This window comes from Cnephaeus nilssonii (assembly GCF_951640355.1).
Source record: "Cnephaeus nilssonii genome assembly, chromosome: 5".
Lineage (NCBI taxonomy): Eukaryota > Metazoa > Chordata > Mammalia > Chiroptera > Vespertilionidae > Cnephaeus > Cnephaeus nilssonii.
The window spans coordinates 67,296,211-67,316,606 of record NC_137076.1 but is presented as its reverse complement, the minus strand read 5'-3'; positions in this window follow the sequence as shown (position 1 = coordinate 67,316,606).

Genomic DNA, 20,396 nt, shown 5'->3' with positions numbered 1-20,396 from the left:
CAAATTATTATCTATATATATAAAAAGGCAGCGACCAGAACACCATAATGACCAGAATGACTGGTTGCTATGACACTCACTGCGGCCAGTGAACTGGCCCTATCAGGGGGTGGGGCCAGCCGGCCAACCTCCTGCAGCCCCTCCCCCCAGATGGCCCCACTCCCAATGGGCCCCCACCACCCCATACAGCCCGCAACCCCTCCCCCCAGCTGGCCCCGCCCATGATTGCCCCCTACCCCAATAGGGGACAGGACCGGCCAGCCAACCTCCTGCAGCCTCTCCCCCTGGTTGGCCCCACCCCAGACCTGGCCCCCCACCCTGATCAGGGGCAGGGCCAACCAGCCAAATGCCTTCAGCCCCTCCCACTGGCCAGCCCTGCCCCCTATGGGCCCCCACCACCCCAATCAGCCTGCGACCCCTCCCCCCTGGCAACTCCGCCCCCAATTGGCCCCCCCACTTCAATCAGGGGCAGGGCGACCAACCTCCCACGACCCCTCCCCTGGCCACTGACCCCCAATCGGCCTTCCCACCCCAATTGGGAGAGTGGCCTGCCAGCCAATCACCCACGGCCCCTCCCTCCAGCTGGCCCGGCCCAGATCGAGCCCCAATTGGGGCAAGCCAGCCGGACCCCACCCATGCATGAATTATTGCACTGGGCCTCTAGTTAAGTCATAATCACATGTTTCTTAATTTTCTAACTATAAAAATTTTAAAATACACATAATTTTAAAACATCAGTTTAATAACATAATATCCCTCATGTAAATGTATCATAATTTAACCATTTGCCTGTTACTCAATATTTTTACGTTTCCAGGTTTTATTGTGAAAGTGAACAGATCTGCACTTTAAGCTTTTCTGTATTTAGGCTTATTTCCCCTCATTAATGGGAACCAGGGGAAATAAGCCTATATCAACCTAGCTAGTTATTTGATCAAACATTAACCAATCTAGGTGTCGCTGTGAAGGCACTTTGTAGATGTGATGAAGTCATAACCTATAGATTTAAAGGAAGGGAAATGATCCTGGACAATCTGGGTGGACCTCATTCAACCAGTTAGAAGGCCTTAAAAGCAGAGCCGAGGCTTCCCTCGAGAAGGGCCACCTGTGGATGGCAGCTTCAGCTCAAGTGTGCCCAAACATCCCAGTTGGCCCTTACTGATAGCCGGCCCTACACATTTCACACTTGCCCATCCAGTCCCCCACACCCATAAGCCAATTACTTGTAATAAATCTCTTAATAGATCTCTCCTGCTAATTCTGTTTCTTTTGACACTACGACAAAAGGCTCACCAGTTAAAAAGTCCACAACAGTGTTACTGTTGCTTCTTTCTCATGATTTTTTAAATATTAAGATGATGACTAATCTTACATAGCCTAAAATTGAGCAAGTAGCTGCAATCATGTTTGACTGAAGACCTGTTTTGTGGCTAAGAAAAATAACACTCAGCATCAGCCAGATCGGTGTCATTTGTTCAAGTTGTGTGCTCAACAAAGCATAACTAAGACTTGGTCCAAATCTTTCCCCGACAGAATTGCCATTTATTTAGTGTCTCAGCTAACACTTCATTATCCAGGCAATCTAAAGACTTCTGTGATACCACTCTCTCCATCAGACTGGTCTTCAAAATGGACTATTTCTTTTTATAATGTAATAAGCTGTGCCAATCAAAAACATTTCACACAACAAAACCAAGAGCTGGTTCTTTGAAAGGATAAACAAGATTGATTAACCTCTAGCCAGGCTCACCAAGAAGCAAAGAGAGGGACCCAATAAACAAAATCAGAAATGAAAGAGGTGAAGTAACAACCGATCCCACAGAAATGCAAAGGATTGTGAAAAAATACTATGAATAACTCTATTCCAACAAAATGGACAACCTAGACAAAATTGATATATTTTTTAGAAAAATACAAGCTCCCAAAACTCAATCAGGAAGAATCAAAAAACCTGAATAGGCTGATAACCACTGAAGAAATTGAAGCAGTGATCAAAAATCTTCTGTCCGGACGGCTTTACAGGGGAGTTCTACCAAGCATTCAAAGAAGAACTAAAACCTATCCTCCTCAAGGCCACGGTGGCATAGGCTACCAAGGAGACAAAACTGAACCTCACATCACCCTGCTTGGCCCCGGAGGATGGCTGGTTAGCCAGAGATGGGTAAGATTCCTCAAGGAAGGAACAACCTAAGACAGGCACAGTCGCAGAGGGGCCATCAGGAGAGAATTTGGGGATCAACAGAGGTGGGGCACAGACCCTCACCCCCCAACATTGCAGGGGCCTGAAACCTAGCCCCTTCTGAGGGAGGTCTCCTGCCCCCATGGCTGCTTCGTGCTTCCCATGCCCAGCTCAGATCAGGACCCAGGTGACCGACAGAGACTTGGCCGACAGCAGCTGCCCTCTCACTCCAACAAGAATTGTTTGAGTTGTCTTGTACCCATGGTGTGGGGAAGTGGGTTTACGATATCTAAATCCAGCCTACCACCAGGAATGCTCAGGACCTACTCAAGAAGGCAAATAATCCCTTCCCCCAATATTTACAGGGTAAAATAAGATTGTTGTTAGAGTAATAAATTTGACAGTAAAATAGTAGCCAAGTTTTCAGGCAAATATAAATTGGCTAGTTGAAACAAGCGAATATTCTAGAAAAATTAATTGTACTGGACAAAAAGGTGTTCCTAAAGTGTTAACTAAAATTTTTATTGGTACTTCATCTCATGATAAAATTGTGCACCATGTAGTGAACCTAAAATAGTAATATTATAGTGCAAAAAATTAAAATTTAAAAGCCATCAAGACTACATTATAAAATTTTCAAAAGCCTCCTACCATTTAAATCAAAAAAGGAGGGGATAGTAGAGGAATATCATGTAAGGAAAAATATCCTGTAAGTAAATTACATCTAGAAAATTAATACTTTAGAAAATTAATTGTAAGGCTAAAAGCACCCATGAAAAACACACAAGGTGTCAAAACAAGCCAGAGGAAAATCATTTGGGCAAAAAATGAAATAGGATCCCAAGTCAAATTTATAGAAAATATTCCTTTATTAACTTTTGGTCGAGAATATGTTTGTATATTTTCAGAAAACAACTCCGAGACCATGTGGATTCCTGCAACAGAGAGGAATCGTCAGGACTACTCCAGCCATGAAGACAGAAGAGAAGCAGTCCAGAGATGGAAGACGCTGATGTGGCCTTCCCATACTAGCAGTTAGCAGCTGTGCATCACTGCAGATTGCCCAGGACCAAACCAGAGAGAGTTGGACCTGCATTACCACCATTTGTCCACCATCCAGAACTGTAATGTCAGTGCTGACATGTACACATAAGGAACTGTTGGACATTGAAATTGGGTCTCAAAAGAACTGTTGGCCCAGAAAGAAACTCACTACAGACCGATTCATTTGCCTGTCACCATAACCATTATCGCTTGTCTCATTTTTGGTTCTTATAAGTGTATTTCTAATAGCACATGATCTCACTCATCTAGGGGAAATAATGAACAACATAGACTGATGAACAAGAACAGACCCAGAAACAAGGAGGCATGGATCAGACTATCGGGCCTCAGAGGGAGGGTAGGAAAGGGTGGGGGTAAAGGGGAGAGATCAACGAAAGGAATTGTGTGCAAGCATATGAGCCTAACCAGCGGTTAAGGACAACAGGGGGGTGGGGGCATGTGTGGGTAGGGGTTTGGGATGGGAATGGGGGGATGAGGACAAATATGTGATACCTTAATCAATAAAGAAATTAAAAAAATTAAAATTAAAATTAAAAAAAATAAAAATAAAACCTATCCTCCTCAGACTATTTCAAAAAATTCAAGAGGAAGGCACACTTCCAAGCTCATTCTATGAAGCCAGCATCACCCTAATACCAAAACCCGATAAAGACACCACAAAAAAAGAAGACCTACAGGCCAATATCTTTGATGAACATGGATGCTAAACTCCTCAACAAAATTCCAGCATCTCGGATCTAGCATTACATTAGAAAGATCATATATCAAGTAGGATTTATTCTGGGGATGCAAGAATGGTAAAATATCCGCAAGTCAATAAATGTGATGCATCACATAAACAAATTGAGAGATAAAAATCACATAATCATATCAATCAATGCAGAAAAAGCATTTGACAAAATCCAACACCCTTTTTTGATAAAAACTCTCAGCAAAGTGGGAATAGAGGGATCATACCTCAACATAATAAAAGCCTTAGCCGAAACCGGTTTGGCTCAGTGGATAGAGCGTCGGCCTGCGGACTCAAGGGTCCCAGGTTCGATTCCGGTCAAGGGCATGTACCTTGGTTGCGGGCACATCCCCAGTAGAGGGTGTGTAGGAGGCAGCTGATCGATGTTTCTCTCTCATCGATGTTTCTAACTCTCTATCCCTCTCTCTTCCTCTCTGTAAAAACTCAATAAAATATATAAAATAAAATAAAATAAAATAAAAAAATAAAAGCCTTATATGACAAACCTACAGCCAACATCATACTCAATGGGCAAAAACTAAACCCATTTCCCCTAAGAACAGGAACAAGACAAGGATGCCCACTTTCACAACTCCTGTTCAACATAGTAATGGAAGTGCTAGCCATAGTGATCAGACAAGAAGAAGAAATAAAAGGTATCCAAATTAGAAAAGAAGAAGTAAAACTGTCCTTATTCGCAGATGAGATGATACTGTACATAGAAAACCCTAAACACTCCATCAAAAAACTACTAGACCTAATAAATGAATTTGGCAATGTAGCAAGATACAAAATTAACACCCAGAAATCTATGTCCTTTTTATACACCAATAATGAACTCACAGAAAGAGAAACTTTAAAAAAATCCCATTTACCATTGCACCAAAAAATTTAAGATTCCTAGGATTAAACTTAACTAAGGAGGTAAAAGACCTATACTCGGAAAACTACAGGACATTGAAAAAAGAGATAGAGAAAGACATAAACAAATGGAAGAACATACCATGTTCATGGATTGGTAGAATCAACATCATTAAAATGTCCATACTACCCAAAGCAATCTACAGATTCAATGCAATCCCCATTAAAATACCAACGGCATATTTCAAAGATCTAGAACAAACTTTCCAAAAAATTCATCTGAAATTTTTAAAAAATTACCCCGAATAGCCACAGCAATCCTGAGAAAGAAGAACAAAGTTGGAGGGATCACAATACCAGATATCAAGCTATATTACCAAGTCACAGTTCTCAAAACTACCTGGTACTGGCACAAGAACAGACATATACTAGTAGCCCAATAGAACAGAACAGAGAACCTAGAAATCAACCCAAGCCATTATGCTCAATTAATATTTGACAAAGGAGGAAAGAGCATACAATGGAGTCAAGATAGTCTCTTCAATAAATGGTGCTGGGAAATTTGGTCAGATACATGCAAAAAAAATGAAACTAGATAACCAACTTACACCATACACAAAAACAAACTCAAAATGGCTAAAGGACTTAAATGTAAGACGGGAAACCATAAAAATTCTACAAGACTCCATAGGCAGCAAAATAGCAAACATATGTCATAGCAATATCTTTACTGACACAGCTTCTAGGGCAATGGAGACTAAGGAGAAAATAAACAAATGGGACTACATCAAAATAAAAAACTTCTGCACAGCAAAAAAAAAAAAAAAAACACATCAACAAAACAACAAGAAAGCCCACTGCATGGGAGAACATATTTGCCAATGATATTTCCAATAAGGGTTTAATCTCCAAGATTTACAGCAAACTCATACAACTTAACAAAAGGAAGATAAATGATCCAATCAAAAAATGGGCAAAGGACCTAAGTAGACACTTTTCGAAAAAGGACATACAGAAGGCCAAGAGACATATGAAAACATGCTCAAAGTCACTAATCATCTGAGAGATGCAAATCAAAACAATGAGGTACCATCTCACACCTGTCAGACTGTCTATCATCAACAAATCAACAAAGGACAAGTGCTGGCGAGGATGTGGAGAAAAAGGAACTCTCGTGCACTGCTGGTGGGAATGCAGACTGACGCAGCCACTGTGAAAGACAGAATGGAGTTTCCTCAAAAAGTTAAAAATGGAACTCCCATTTGACCAAGTAATCCCACTTCTAGGACTATATCCCAAGAAACCAGAAAAACCAATCAGAAAGGATTTATGCACCCCTATGTTCATAGCAGCACAATTCACCATAGCTAAGATTTGGAAACAACCTAAGTGCCCATCAGCAGATGAGTGGATTAAAAAACTGTGGTACATCTACACAGTGGAATACTATGCTGTGGTAAAAAAGAAGGAACTTTTAACATTTGCAACAGCATGGATGGAACTGGAGATGCATTATGCTAAGAGAAATAAGCCAGTTGGAGTAAGATAAATATCACAGGATCTCACTCATATGAGGGATATAATGATGGCGGGGGGAGGGGGGCTAGAGAGCAACCAAAGGACTTGTATGCATGCATATTAGCATAACCAATGGACACAGACACTGGGGCGGTGGGGGCTTGCCTGGGGTGGGAATGGCTGGGGGGAGGAGGTCAATCGGGGAAAAAGGAGACATATGTAAACTTTAGACAATAAAAAAAAAAAAGAGTTCACACACACCTATGGGCATACAGACACATATACCTCTTAAACATTCCTTATTCATCTTGTCTTATCAGGTTTCTATCATTTTTAAATTATTCTTTATCATCTCTTTTTAGACTTCATTTAACTTTATATAAGAACTAGAGGCCCAATGCACAAAATTCATGCAGGGGGGCGGTCCCTCAGCCCAGCCTGCGCCCTCTCATAATCCAGGACTCCTCAGGGGATGTCTGACAGTCGGATATCCCTCTCGCAATCCGGGACCCCTTGCTCCTAACCGCCCACCTGCTCACTCCTTACTGCTTGGCTCGCTGTCCTTAGCGCTGCCGTGGAGGCAGGAGAGGCTCCTGCCACCACACTGCACTTGCCAGCCATGAGCACGGCTCCTGGCTGAGTGGCACTCCTGCTTCAGGAGCGCACTGACCACCAGGAGGCAGCTCCTACATTGAGTGTCTGCCCCCTGGTGGTCAGTGTGCATCATAGCAACTGGTCATTCTGGTCATTCCACCATAAGGGTCACTGGGCTTTTATATATATAGATTACTTAAATGACTTTAGGCTATTAAGGAAATGCTGTAACAATTTTAAAAAATTGAACATTGATGAATAGTATGTAAACCAATTACTTACAAAGTCCTGCCTATTATTCTTATTCTGGAAAGTTTAACAGGAAACTAATATCACTGCACGACTTAATCAGTTTATTGTTGTTCCATAGCTATGTGTATGATTGGCCATATATTTCCACCTGGTAGGCTACTGCATAACCACTATGGTATAGAAGAACAACTACAGAATTGGGGTTAATGTTTTCAAGTCTAACTATTAAAAATTGATCTCAAGTAAAAAGAGCTTAACTATTCATAGTGCCTCCTGTTTTCTAAGGTGAATAGTTCTGTGCATTTAAAATCATTATGAGTATGATTCTCCATCTGCATAAGATAATGAGCAAAGTGAGAAATAATTTGAGATGGTTTACAAATGTGATTCTGTAAGAATTGGAACGTAATGTAGCCCAACAGTAGACAGACTAAAGAAATACAGGTGTCTTAGCAGGTTGGAGAGAGGTCCATGCTGCACACAGATAACACTGTGTAACTAGCAGTTAGACATTTAGATATGGACTGCAAACTGAGGTCAACAGAAATATAATTATTTATCACATGTCTACACAAAGTAAAGTGGACCTGCAGACATCAACACACAGGCAGAATGAATGAATCCATCTTTTTTCCCCTCTGATAAGCAGTTTGAGCTGAAAATAGCAGTTGATGTAGGTAGAAAGCTGTTTCCACTAAGTTCTCCCCATTCTAACACACTTTGTGTATACATGGATTTGGGGGGAAAAGAAAGAGCAGACTTTGGAAGGACGTTGTCCTATAAAATTAGATCCACTTGGTGGAAAAGGTCACCAGTATCCAGAGCTTGACAAAAGGTCACCAGTATCCAGAGCTTGACAAAATTCCTTAGGAGCATCACTGACACTATGATCAGGCAACCATCTGACCCCAACTTGACTTAGGACATTTTTCTACTGAAGAGAGAATAAGATAGCCAGTCAATACCAAGATTTCTTCCCACTCGGGAGTTACATTCTTCAGTGTAAATATTGGCCTCAATTTATAAGTTTGATTTAAATCCAGAGCATCACCACCTCCCCATAGGTGAACTAATTAATTCAATGTATACTGAGGCAAAATCCTTGATCAGGCACACATTGAGTGCCCAAGAAGTACACTGTTACAGCCCAAATCTGATCTACTCTGTAACAATTCCATTTATAATACGTTTTCCAAAATTGTGATGTGTTAAAAAAAAAAAAAAAAGTCAGTCTTTAAAATCACCCCAAATTAATAAGGAAATAATGCAAAAAATATTTTATTTCTGATTGTGAAATAAGAGTATAAAAGCATTTCCTTAAAAGCACATTATTATAATTAACTAGAGGCCCAATGCACGAGATTCGTGCAAGAGTAGGCCTTCCTTGCCCCAGCTGCCGGCACCGGCTTCCTTCTGGTACCCGGGACCCGGGCTTCCCTCCGGCCCCGGCTTCAGCTGGAAGGATGTCCGGAATGACGTCCTGAATAACGTCTGGTCTAATTAGCATATTACCGTTTGATTATTATAGATCATTGGAATCTGTTATCTTTAAAAATGCCTATAATTTCAGGTGATTTCATTATTCTAAATGCATGGGAGATGACCCAGTAGAAGTTCATGGATAGATTTGGGAGTTAACCTCAATTCAACAAATATTTGTTGAGCACCTACCAGGTGTCCAGCCCCATTTTGAACACTGCTTAAAAAGATAAAACTATGGATAAGATACTCCTCCTGTCCTCAAGGGACGACCAAATGACTGAACAGCAGGCTGTATGGGGCGACCAGGCCGGCAGGGGGGTTAGAGAGGGACGACCAAATGACTGAACAGCAGGCTGTGTTATAAAACAAATAGTATATATAGTATAAAAACAAGTATGGTAAAAATAACCATAATATGAAACAGGTCACAAGACCTGGAAAAGACATAAGCTAAATGTATAAATCTGAAAAAGGGGATGTCACATTCAAACAAGAAATGGGTCAGGGGTGGGGACAGTAAATAAAGGATTTGGTATTTGGGTGTATCTTAAAGATGACAGAATTTTGGAAGATGGAAATAGAAAGAGAGTATCCCTACTAAATGGAATAAATGTGTGAAAGTGAGAAAATATGGCACAATTTTAGGGGGAAAAAGCAAATTAATGGGTTTGACTGAAGTGTAGAGAATGGAATGAAAACACCTGAGAAGTTATATTGGTCAAGTATATTATGGAGGACCCTAAATACCAGGTGAAGAATATGTACCTGATTTCAAATACGCTGGTGTGTCACTGAAGGTTTTGGTCAGGGGTAAGAAGCAGGCTGAGGGTGAGAGAGGTTCAACATAATGTTGGTAGTTTAAGAAGACAAAATGCTAAGGATTCTGGGAAAAGCTGCAGTGTTGGCCCCAGGCTGTTACCCTAAATGCCTCATTTTCTCTGGTAGTTGCCCAGCATATTTCCAAGGTTGAAAAAAAATAGTTGCAGATATGCCTCATTTCCAAAGTAGATACAGTTCCTCCCAAAAGGTGGATAAATAAAATTTTAAAAGATCAAATTGTATTCTGTTTGCCCAGGAATCCTGCAGTGCTACCATTTTCAAAACAAAAGATCATTTGTGCTAAGAAAGCAATCCATGATTTATTTCTCAACCTTTTTTAAAACCTAGTACCCCCCCCCCCCTTGCCAAAACTGGTTTGGCTCAGTGGATAGAGCGTCGGCCTGTGGACTGAAAGATCCCAGGTTCGATTCCGGTCAAGGGCATGTACCTTGGTTGTGGGCACATCCCCAGTGGGGGTGTGCAGGAGGCAGCTGATCAATGTTTCTCTCTCATCGATGTTTCTAGCTCTCTATTCCTCTCCCTTCCTCTCTGTAAAAAATCAATAAAATATATTAAAATTAGAAAAAAACCTAGTACCCCTTTATAAGAAACCTAAAAAGTCTCAGCTCCTTTTTAAATGTTACTTGAAATTTCTATGTAAAATAATGAATAAGAATACTTCAAAGTTATTATACATTTAGACATGTTTTTTAAAACTAAATATGCTTGTTTGGATTCTGATGTCCCACCAGCTACCTCCCAGAATACACTCCTTCATACCACACCAAACGCATCTATAATATTTGAACAAAAACACTGACTCTAAAACAGAACTATTGTTTAAAAAACAGTGCTTTGCTGTCTCAGATAGAATTCCACACTAAAAAAAAAAAAGGAGGGGGGGTCTTATTAAACTTCCTAAATATCTAAAGGCAAGGAAAAAGTGAATAATCCAAATAGTCAAATATGTTTTACTTTGGAATACTAACTAATATACTTTCTAATTATGTTTAACTTAATTTCTAATTGCATTTCCTAATTCCACATTAATTTATAACAAGGAGATAGATTAGAAATAGCGCTTATTGGAAGAAGCTAGTGAAAGTTCCAAATCATGTTGGAATCCTATATAATAAAGAGGTAATATGCAAATTAACCCTCACACCCTCACAAGATGGCTGCCCATGACCAGGCCGGCAATGGGGTTAGTTAGGGATGACCAAATGACTGAACAGCAGGCTGCATGGGGCGACCAGGCTGGCAGGGGGGTTAGTGAGGGACGACCAAATGACTGAACAGCAGGCTGTGTGGGGCAACCAGGCCGGTTGGGGGGGCTATGAGGGGTGACCAGGCTGGCAGGGGGGGACAGTTGGGGACAACCAGACCAGCAGGGGGAGCTGTTGGGGGCAACCAGGTTGACAGGGGGGGCAGTTGGGGGTGACCTGGCCAGCAGCAGGGAGCAGTTAGGGGCGACCAGACTGGCAGGGGGGGCAGTTAGGGGTGATCAGGCTGGCGTGGGGGGGGGGGGAGGCAGTTAGGGGTGACCAGGCAGGCAGACAGGTGAGCGATTAGAAGCCAGCAGTCCAGGATTGTGATAGGGATGTCTGACTGCCGGATGTCCTAAACCGGCAGTTGGACATCCCCCAAGGGGTCCTGGATTGGAGAGGGTGCAGGCTGGGCTGAAGGGACCCCCACCTCGTGCACAAATTTCGTGCACCGGGCCTCTAGTAATCTATAAAATAGATAATCCACACACAGAAATTTGACAACCAAGATATTGTAAGATTAGTGACTCAAAAGAGATGCAATTGTCCCTTTGTAATTTTCTTATATTTTAGGTTGGTAGGTTTACATTACAATTGAAAAACATCATTGTCTCGGTTCTATCATTTTCCCTTATTTGACAAAAATTTCCCTTGCTTTTATCTTCCTTGTTCCTCCGGTGATATACCTAGACACTATCCATCAACTAGACTGTCATTTCTCAGGAAAGTACCGAAGCAAAAAGGGAGGAGGAGTCACAAATGAGCTGTTAACCCCATTTTTACAGATGAAAACACTGAGCTTGTAAATATCAAAGTCAGAATTAAAACCCCCAAAGGACAACTTCTTACAGATAAATAGTACTTATAAAGGATTTCATACATATTATTTCAATTTATTTAACTTTCATTAGATTCTTTCTTGATCTGAAAAAAATGAGTTCCTAAAGGCAGGGTAGGATATGTTAAGATTTATATTTATGACATTTGGATTTAAAAAAGATGTTTTTCACATTAAATGTATAAAGATTGAGGGTAAAAAATGCTAAGAAAATGTTTTCTTGGATTTTCTGTGAAGCCATGTGGTTTTATAAAGTTACCTATTAATAAAATTGTTACTATGATTTTACATATTGTGTTATAAAATCAAGCAAATAAATATTTAGCCATATGTGCAGTCTAAAATAAACTTACCCAAAAGAAATTGAGGCTAAAACAAAGTGCTGCCTTTTTCAGTCATCTTCAGAGTAAAAGTTCATGAGAATTTGCATTTAGTCTCCATTCTTTGGGAACATTTTGTTGTGGCATACACAAAATACTGTGAGAATCCAATACCAACTCAATACCTTGTACATGGAGAATGTGCCCAATAAAAGAGTTGATTTCATAAACGAATAAGTTAAATTATATAGACAGCAAAGAAAGTATAATAAGAAAGATTGTGAGTGGAAATAAAAGTGGGGCTTTTTTGGAGGTATTTCATAACAAAATTATAATGTGTAATGTATAGATTCCTTTAACTCATTGATTTTACTTCCACATCATAATTTATTTTCATATTTTTAAATTCTGTGTGCATTAAATAAAGGTCTAAAGTTATGTAGTTTGTTTTTCTATCTATGCTAGAAATTCTAAACCCTTGATATTTTGTATTATTTGTTGACATATTTTAAGAGAAATTAAGTCACATTAAAAATTATTTCAGGATGTGTTTCCATTATAACCTCAGTGTATATTGGCTATTCTTGTGCCCCATGGCCCACTTGTTCATTTTTTGTTTGTTTATTTTTTAAGTATTCAGTGACATATTTTAGAAAATGAACATTTTCATATTTTATTTCTGAAGCATATAAGCAAGTTGCATTGGAAAGTATAAAAATAAAATGTACGAATGTCTTTCAACAGAGCAATGAATGCCCTCTAGTGTTTCTTGCTAGAATATCAGTTTTAATAACAAAGATAAATTGAATATGTAAATTATATTTTCATAACCATTTAAAAAATAAACTCATAAACAAAGAAATCTGAATGTGAATAGTGCTTTAAATGTTACCCAAAAGTTGAGTGGCAAGACATTTGGTTAAGTGTCATCCTATCTAAATAATAGATATTATTGTGATGTACACACAAAGGGGATAGAAATCAGAGATGTTCTGAGTTTTTCAGAAATGGGGCAGTTGAACCCCTGAAATACACCTTCTACCTTTTAGTATTACCACCCTCCTTGCTAACTCCAAACTAAAGTAATTACAGGAGTCATTCTTAAAGCATCAATATACAGAAATTAGTCCCCAAAGCCATACTTGTGTCCTGCCCATGAGCTTGCATATACAGATACAGAGCTTCTATCTCTGGAAGACAGAACCCTATTCCATTGGCGTCCTCTGCCTTTGCTCGAGTACCCTTGTTGGTAATGGCCCTGGTGAAAACAGAACACAGTAAAGCAACACAGTTTACCTGGACACATGATAAACAGCAGTGTTCCCATGTGCCTTAACTTTATTATTATTTTTTTGTTAATCCTCAACTGAGGATACTTTTTCCACTGATTTTTGGAGAGAGTGAAAGGGAAGGGTAGAGACAGAGAGAGAGAAACAACGATGTGAGAGACAAGACCCATGGATTGGTTGCTTCCCACACATGCCCCGACCTGGACTGGGGATGGAGCCTGCAACTGAAGTACATGCTCTAACCACTGAGCAAACTAGCTTGGGCGAGAAGTTACATTCTAATGTACTTTCATAACAACCTGCAGTAGAGTACAATGATAAAAATATTAGAACAAAAATATTTTATTGCTATTCTTTACAAATTAATGAAACTGTCTTCTTTAACTCTTTCCTTTGTCAGGTAGGTATATACTAGTAGATAGGTCTCTTTTCTGCAACTACCAGACACAATCAAAGGAGAGATTTACTTCTCTATCTCGTCCAAATCCTTCTATTTAAATTGATACTACTTTTGTTTTCATTTTTAATCTTTCATGGGATATATGATAAAATCTTTTTCTTTCTTAGTAAAGTAGTTCATATATTTTATGTGAAGAAAGCAAAGTAAAATAAGATCAATTGTGTTTATTTAAATTGTTTCAAAACATTTTTATTTAAGAAATCTCTTAGTATGGATTCTGTAATCCGTAACTCCTATGTAAGGTCAGAATACCTGCTTGCCTACTTTAGCAAATAATGTCATTAGGAAAACAACTAAACAATGACAAAGTACCTTCCATATGCTGTGTGCTTTCGCTCACCCAGTGTTTCCATGTGAACTATTTCATTTTAACCTAATGACTGTAAAGAGTCAAAGATTTGTAGCCCCATCTCACAATGAAACTGAGGCTAAAAGAGGGTGATCATGTAGTGAATCCAACTCAGACACAGATATTCCATCTTCCAGGCCGTGGTTCTTTCCACTCTACCACACACACCACAGTGTGAAGTTTTATTTTCCTAGCGTCGTATTACCTCTTAGAGTCACTATCAGTGAAACGGAAGTAAACCAAGAACATGCCCTGACACAGAACCCCGGGGGCACGTTCCAGGGGCTGCAAATTACTGGTGCTCACTGCCCTTCTATCAGGAACTGCAAAGTGTCTTTCACTCCAGATTATTTTCTAGAATATTCCAATAATGTATATCCCTTTTCAATGACACAGTCAAACAAATCTGCATTTAACACCAGCACTTAATACTGAAATGTAATACTGAATATAATTTATTCTGTGTATACAAAGATGACACTAAAGTTCCTCCCTCTGTGTATTAAAAAAAAAAAATCCATGAAGGTATTTTTTTAGAAGAGGTGTTGGACTTGGCCTGATTCATATCAGCCTTGCCTAAATGCCCTACTGACTGGTGTAAAACAAGATGGCTGGCTAATTTAGGAGGCCCTCTTTGCATGCAGCATCAAACAGCCAAGCGGCCTCAGAAGACACATGTCCTTTTCCACACATGCACTAGTCAGCCGAGCTATGAGAGACACAGACCTGAGTTTAGTATCTCAAAATCTACTTCAATGCATAAGAGCCACATATTAGACAACTCAGATGCCAGAAGGTGAGACAGATGACTCCCCTTCCATATTTTCCCTAAAAGTTCCAGAACAGATATTGTGTTCGTCTGGGATCTCTCAGAAGCAAGTACCAAGACAGGATTTTACAACAAGGAAATGCCTAGGTAAAAAGAAATACGGAGGGGGCTGGGAAAGGCTGGTTGAGTTGTCAGAGTACATACAAATACCATTTGAGAGAATGAGAGGTTGAGAGACGATTTAACAGACAGATCCATACTGCTGCACAATCAAAAAAAAGTTTGGCAAGACCCTTGGGGCAGGCCTGGAGCCCAAGTGGGCCCACAAAGGAGTCCCACATCTCCCAGGTCCTGGTCTGCCTCCGTCATTGGGGGGAGCAGCTGACGGGAGGTGGCCTGCCTAAAACACCAAGGGGTGGATGGATTTTAAAACACAGCGGCGGACCAGGGTCTGTGAGAAGGCTTCTTACTGCTTCACTGCAGAGAGAGACTTTCTAAAACCCTTTAAAACATTGAAAGGGAAGGCCTGTTTTTGTCAGAAATGCATTCGTTCATAAAAGAACGACTTTCACATTGTTTGGGAACAGTATCAAGAGCATTAGTGTAAGTGGAATAGAATACTGACAAAAGCATTCTGAATTACAATTTTTAGAAGATTCACAAGTCTAACTCATCAAATAAATTTATTCAGTTTTGTTCAACACCAGGTGGAGCTCTTTTGCTTTTTAAAACAGTGAAAGAGAATGTTTTTTTCTTAATTTAATACAGGCGTAGGCTAATTATTTCATAGTTCTTAAGTCTTCTTTTTAAAATCATTTGAGAGCTTTCACACCGTATTTGTCAACATTGTAAACCTGATATTTTTTCCCAAAAACCACGAACTAAATCAAACTGCAATATTAATAAAATAAAAGCCCAAGACTAAAAATACTGTTAAATCTCTAACATAAAATTGTAAATAATACCTCCTTAAACATATGCATCCTTTCAAAGGAAAGAATTAAGAACTCCCTTTAAACCTCACAGTAAATCCTTACACAAATCAACAACTCCTGGAAATGCTCTCCCAAACCTCTCATTTACTCCACCAACCTTCTGTTTTATCCTATAGGAAAGATACTGCTTTGAAAAGGGGTTTTAGGTTTTAAAGGTAAAGTGTAACATTTTAACGACTTTTCTATGCCAGTTCTCAAAAGAAGCTAGAGGATTAAGTTAACTTTATAAGGTAGCCGTGCTTTTTACAAGTAAACTGGGACAGCCGGGAGGCACTATTGATTCTGTGCCTATGCCTCGGAATTCTTTCATTCTCATTGCAGGGAGACGGATACACATGCAAATAAATTTTTGTATCAAAAAAAAACCCACATTTTTTTAATGACACGGTTGACATACCTTTAAAGGAACACACAGTCAGCCCTCCATGTCCTCGGGCTCCATGTCCTCGCTTCCACAGCCGGGGATTCCACAGACTACAATCAGAAGTGGGGGTTTTAGGTTTTAAAGGTAAAACCTAAAAAAGGGGGTCGGCAGAAAAAAAACAAACCTCACCTGTCACTGACCTATACCAAGCAGTCAGGCCTACTGGCCTACTGATGGTTGTGTCTTCACTGAACATGTAGACTTTTATTTCTTGTCATTATTCAACAAACAATACAATATAACAACTATTTATATAGCATTTACATTGTATTGGGTATTATAAGTAATCTAGAGATGATGTAGGTAGGAATTATACAAATAATATGCCATTTACATAAGGGACTGGGGCATCCCCACATTGTGTGTATGTGTGTGTGTGTGTGTGTGTGTGTGTGTGTGTGTGTTGTGTCTGTGTGTGTCCCAGAACCAATCTCCCGCAGATACCGAGAGACAGCTGTATTTAATGGAATAGTTTGTGTACCTATTTATCCTTTCATGCATTCAAAAAATAGTTACAGAGAGCTTGCTATATGCTGAGGGGAGAGGAATGAGTACTATGAACAGTGCCTTTGGAGCTTGAGAGATCAGAACGCATACAATGAAGCAAGCAATTATAATAAAGGCTAATGTAATTAAGGAAATACAGAACTATGGGAATACACAGCAAAGAGACCTGGCGGCTGACCTAATGTAGGAGACAGAGAAGTCCTTCCCAAAGAATGAAAGTTAAGCTGATACTCCTCGGTAGGAGAGAATAAGGTGAAAAACTGCTTAAGGTGAAGAAACAGCTTTTTAAAAAGCCCAGGGGATAATCACCTTGTGATATAAATGTTGTACACCTGAAACTAATGTAATATTGTACGTCAACTGTAATTTAAAAAAAAAAATTTTTTTTTAAGGGCAGAGGGTTAGACAAAGTAGGTCAACTTCTCAAAGGTCAAAACATTTCCACATAGCTAAGCATGAGGTGCTGGGAGAAGGGGAAAAAAAATAAAAAGATTGGAGATATTTGTGAAAATCAGAATGTGGAGGATCTTTTGACGGAATTAGGACATTTGAATTTTATCCAAGAGCCATGGGAACTATAAGTCCAGAATGATTTAAACATGAAAGGATGAGTTTAAACTTGAAAGGATGTGATAACCAGCCTAAGAAACGTTCAGCGTGCCCTGACCAGTTTGGCTCAGTGGATAGAGCGTCGGCCTGCGGACTGAAGGGTCCCAGGTTCGATTCCGGTCAAGGGCTTGTACCTTGGTTGTGGGCACATCCCCAGTAGGGGGTGTGCAAGAGGCAGCTGATCGATGTTTCTCTCCCATCGATGTTTCTGACTCTCTATCCCTCTCCCTTCCTCTCTGTAAAAAATCAATAAAATATATTTAAAAAAAAAAAAAAAAGAAACGTTCAGCGTCACAGTGGGAGCCCTGCGGGACTTCCACTCCACCCGACAGGTGTCGCCACCGCGGCCGCCTGGATAGAGACCGCTGCCTCGCCGCCTGTGGATCTGCCAGTGACCAAGACTCCACACCAGATGCTCACGCTGCTTGCTTCTAGCAGGGAAGCCTCCCCTCTCTGTGTGTAACCTGTGTCTGTCTCTATTGGCTTATTGAGGAGGTCTCCCCTAATGAACCTGGCATTGTGGACAGACACAAATGTATGGGAGTGACTCCTTTCAGAAATGCTCCCTTGTCAGGACACCTGCCCGCTGCCCCTCACTTCCCCTGGGAGTTTCCGGGGTGGGGGGGGTGTTTACACCTGGAGAAACATCAAACCAAGAGGCCTACACTCCCCTTTGGGCCGCCTTTATATTTCCTCCTTTTACTCCAAGCTGTGACTATTTCTAACCCTATACATACAGCCAGCTCTTCTAATGCAAAGACTATTGTATCGGTTGGTGCCCAGCCCCGTAGGGTGATTCTCCGTGGGTGCTTCCAGACTCAGGCTCTGATAGACCAAATGAAAAATTTTTTTGTTTGGTAAAATAAATAAATAATCATGTTAAAATAAACCAGGACACTGAACAGTAAGAGCAATAAGGAGAGCAGAAGCTGAAATACAGTAGAAAGCTCTGGAAGGGAAAGCGCATAGTGCCAGTGACAGGTACAACAGTGGAACAGGCCAGAAGTTCCAGAAACAGACACAGGTGCATGTGGAAGTTACTTTGTTACCGCAACAAAGGTGGCATCCCAAAGCACTAGGAAAGAATGAGATTTTAAATAAATGGTGTCCTGCATAGTCATTTGGAAGAAGGTAAAATTAGATCCACACTTCTCACCATACACCAAGATAAACTTCGAGTGGATAAAAGGCCAAATCAAAAAAGAAACAAACAGACAAAGAAACCATAGAAGAAGTCGAAAAATACAGATAAATTCCTTTGTAATCTGAGTGTGCTTTCTAAAAACACATGAAAGATGGTTGTCAGACACTGGACCACAGGCAGCACAGGGCATGAGCCCCGAGAGAAACAAAACAAATGAAGTCATGTCTTTGATGGTCCCAATTTACTGCCTGAAGGGAGTTTCCAGGCCACAGCAAAGAAAAGGGAACCAAACAAAGCCAGGCTGTCTCCACTGAGTTGAGGAGACAGAGTTAGAATTTGGGGAGGGTGAGGTGGGGCGGAGATGGAGGGGGCGGGTGGAGTAAAAGCAGAGGAGAAGGCTGAGCAGCTAGAGAACTCCAGAGACTGGAGAGGATTCCCCTTGAGTCTTCAGCCAAGTACCGATAACAACATGCATGTGAGGAAACCTGCAGAGGCCAGAGAAAGAACCACGGGCAAGGAGCAGATGAAACAGTCTTCAGAGTTTATGCAGCACTGGGAACAGCTTAGGTCCCCACCAGCAGAGTAGAGGAATCCTGGAAATAAACAGGATATAAATCTGTGGACAGAAAGGAGGAAACTAGGGATGGCAGTGAGGGGGAAGAAAGGGATGGATTACAGATGGCATGAGGAGACTTTAACATATACATATGTTAAAGCTCAACAAATGGCATATTTTAAATGGGTGCCATTTAGTGTATGTTGATTATACACTGATAAAACTATAAGGGGAAAAAGTTTTTAAAAAATTAAGAGGGACAGAAAAGAGACCAAAACCCCAAATAGAAAAATAGAAAGACAGGAGCAGACAATTTAAAAACAACAAAAAAAAGATAAACATATTAAAAGACACATCATTTCACTTCTAATAAGAGAAATGCAAAATACTTATGCTATTTTTAACCTTTCATGTTGGCAAGAAATTCAGGAACTTTTCAATACACATGTGAAGCGATGGAGATACAGACATTCTCACACTTCCCAGGTGGTAGTAAACAATGGTACAATCCATTGGGTGGGATTATCAATATCTACCCAAACTGTATATGAATGTATTCTTTGTTCCAGCATTCTCACTTCTAGGGATTTACCCTAAAGGTATATCTCCAAAAAGAAAACCAACAAACAAAACAAAACAGAAGTTTACTCAATGTGGCAATACTGGTCACAGCAAAATATAAGGAACTAGTGGCCTGGTGCACGAAATTTCTGCATAGCAGGGTGTGTCCCTCAGCCTGGCCTGCACCCTCTCCAATCTGGGACCCCTCAGAGGATGTCCAACTGCCAGTTTAGGCCCAATCCCCATGCCAGCCTTCTCGCCCCCAACTGCCCCCCCACCAACCTGCTTGCCTCCCCGCTGGCCTGATCACCTCCAACTGCCCTCCCCTCCTGGCCTGATCACCCTTACCCGCCTCTGCCTCGGCCCCACCACCATGACTTTGTCTGGAAGGATGTCCAGAAGGTTTCCCAGAAGGTCTCCCAGTCTAATTGGCATATTACCCTTTTATTAGTATAGATAATTGAAATGCCCATCCATAGGAGCCTGGTTGAGTAAACTACTGAACATGCACACAATTGAGTATTATGTAGTGCTAAAGTTGAATTTTAATATAAACAAAAGAAACCAACTACCTATTGATTTGATAACATAATCACAGGAAAAGAGAATTGAAGTATCTTTAAAGTACTACAGTAGTCTGGCTGTGCCCTTAGTGTGACATACTGTAAGAACAAAAAGAACTGCTTAGAAGATTTGGCTTTGGTAGCGGACTTGGCATAATAATTCTAATCTTTATATGAATTGTAGGAGAGAGCACAGGAGTGTGTATATTGATATTTTGGGAACTGAGGTTCTCTCTGTGGAGAAGAA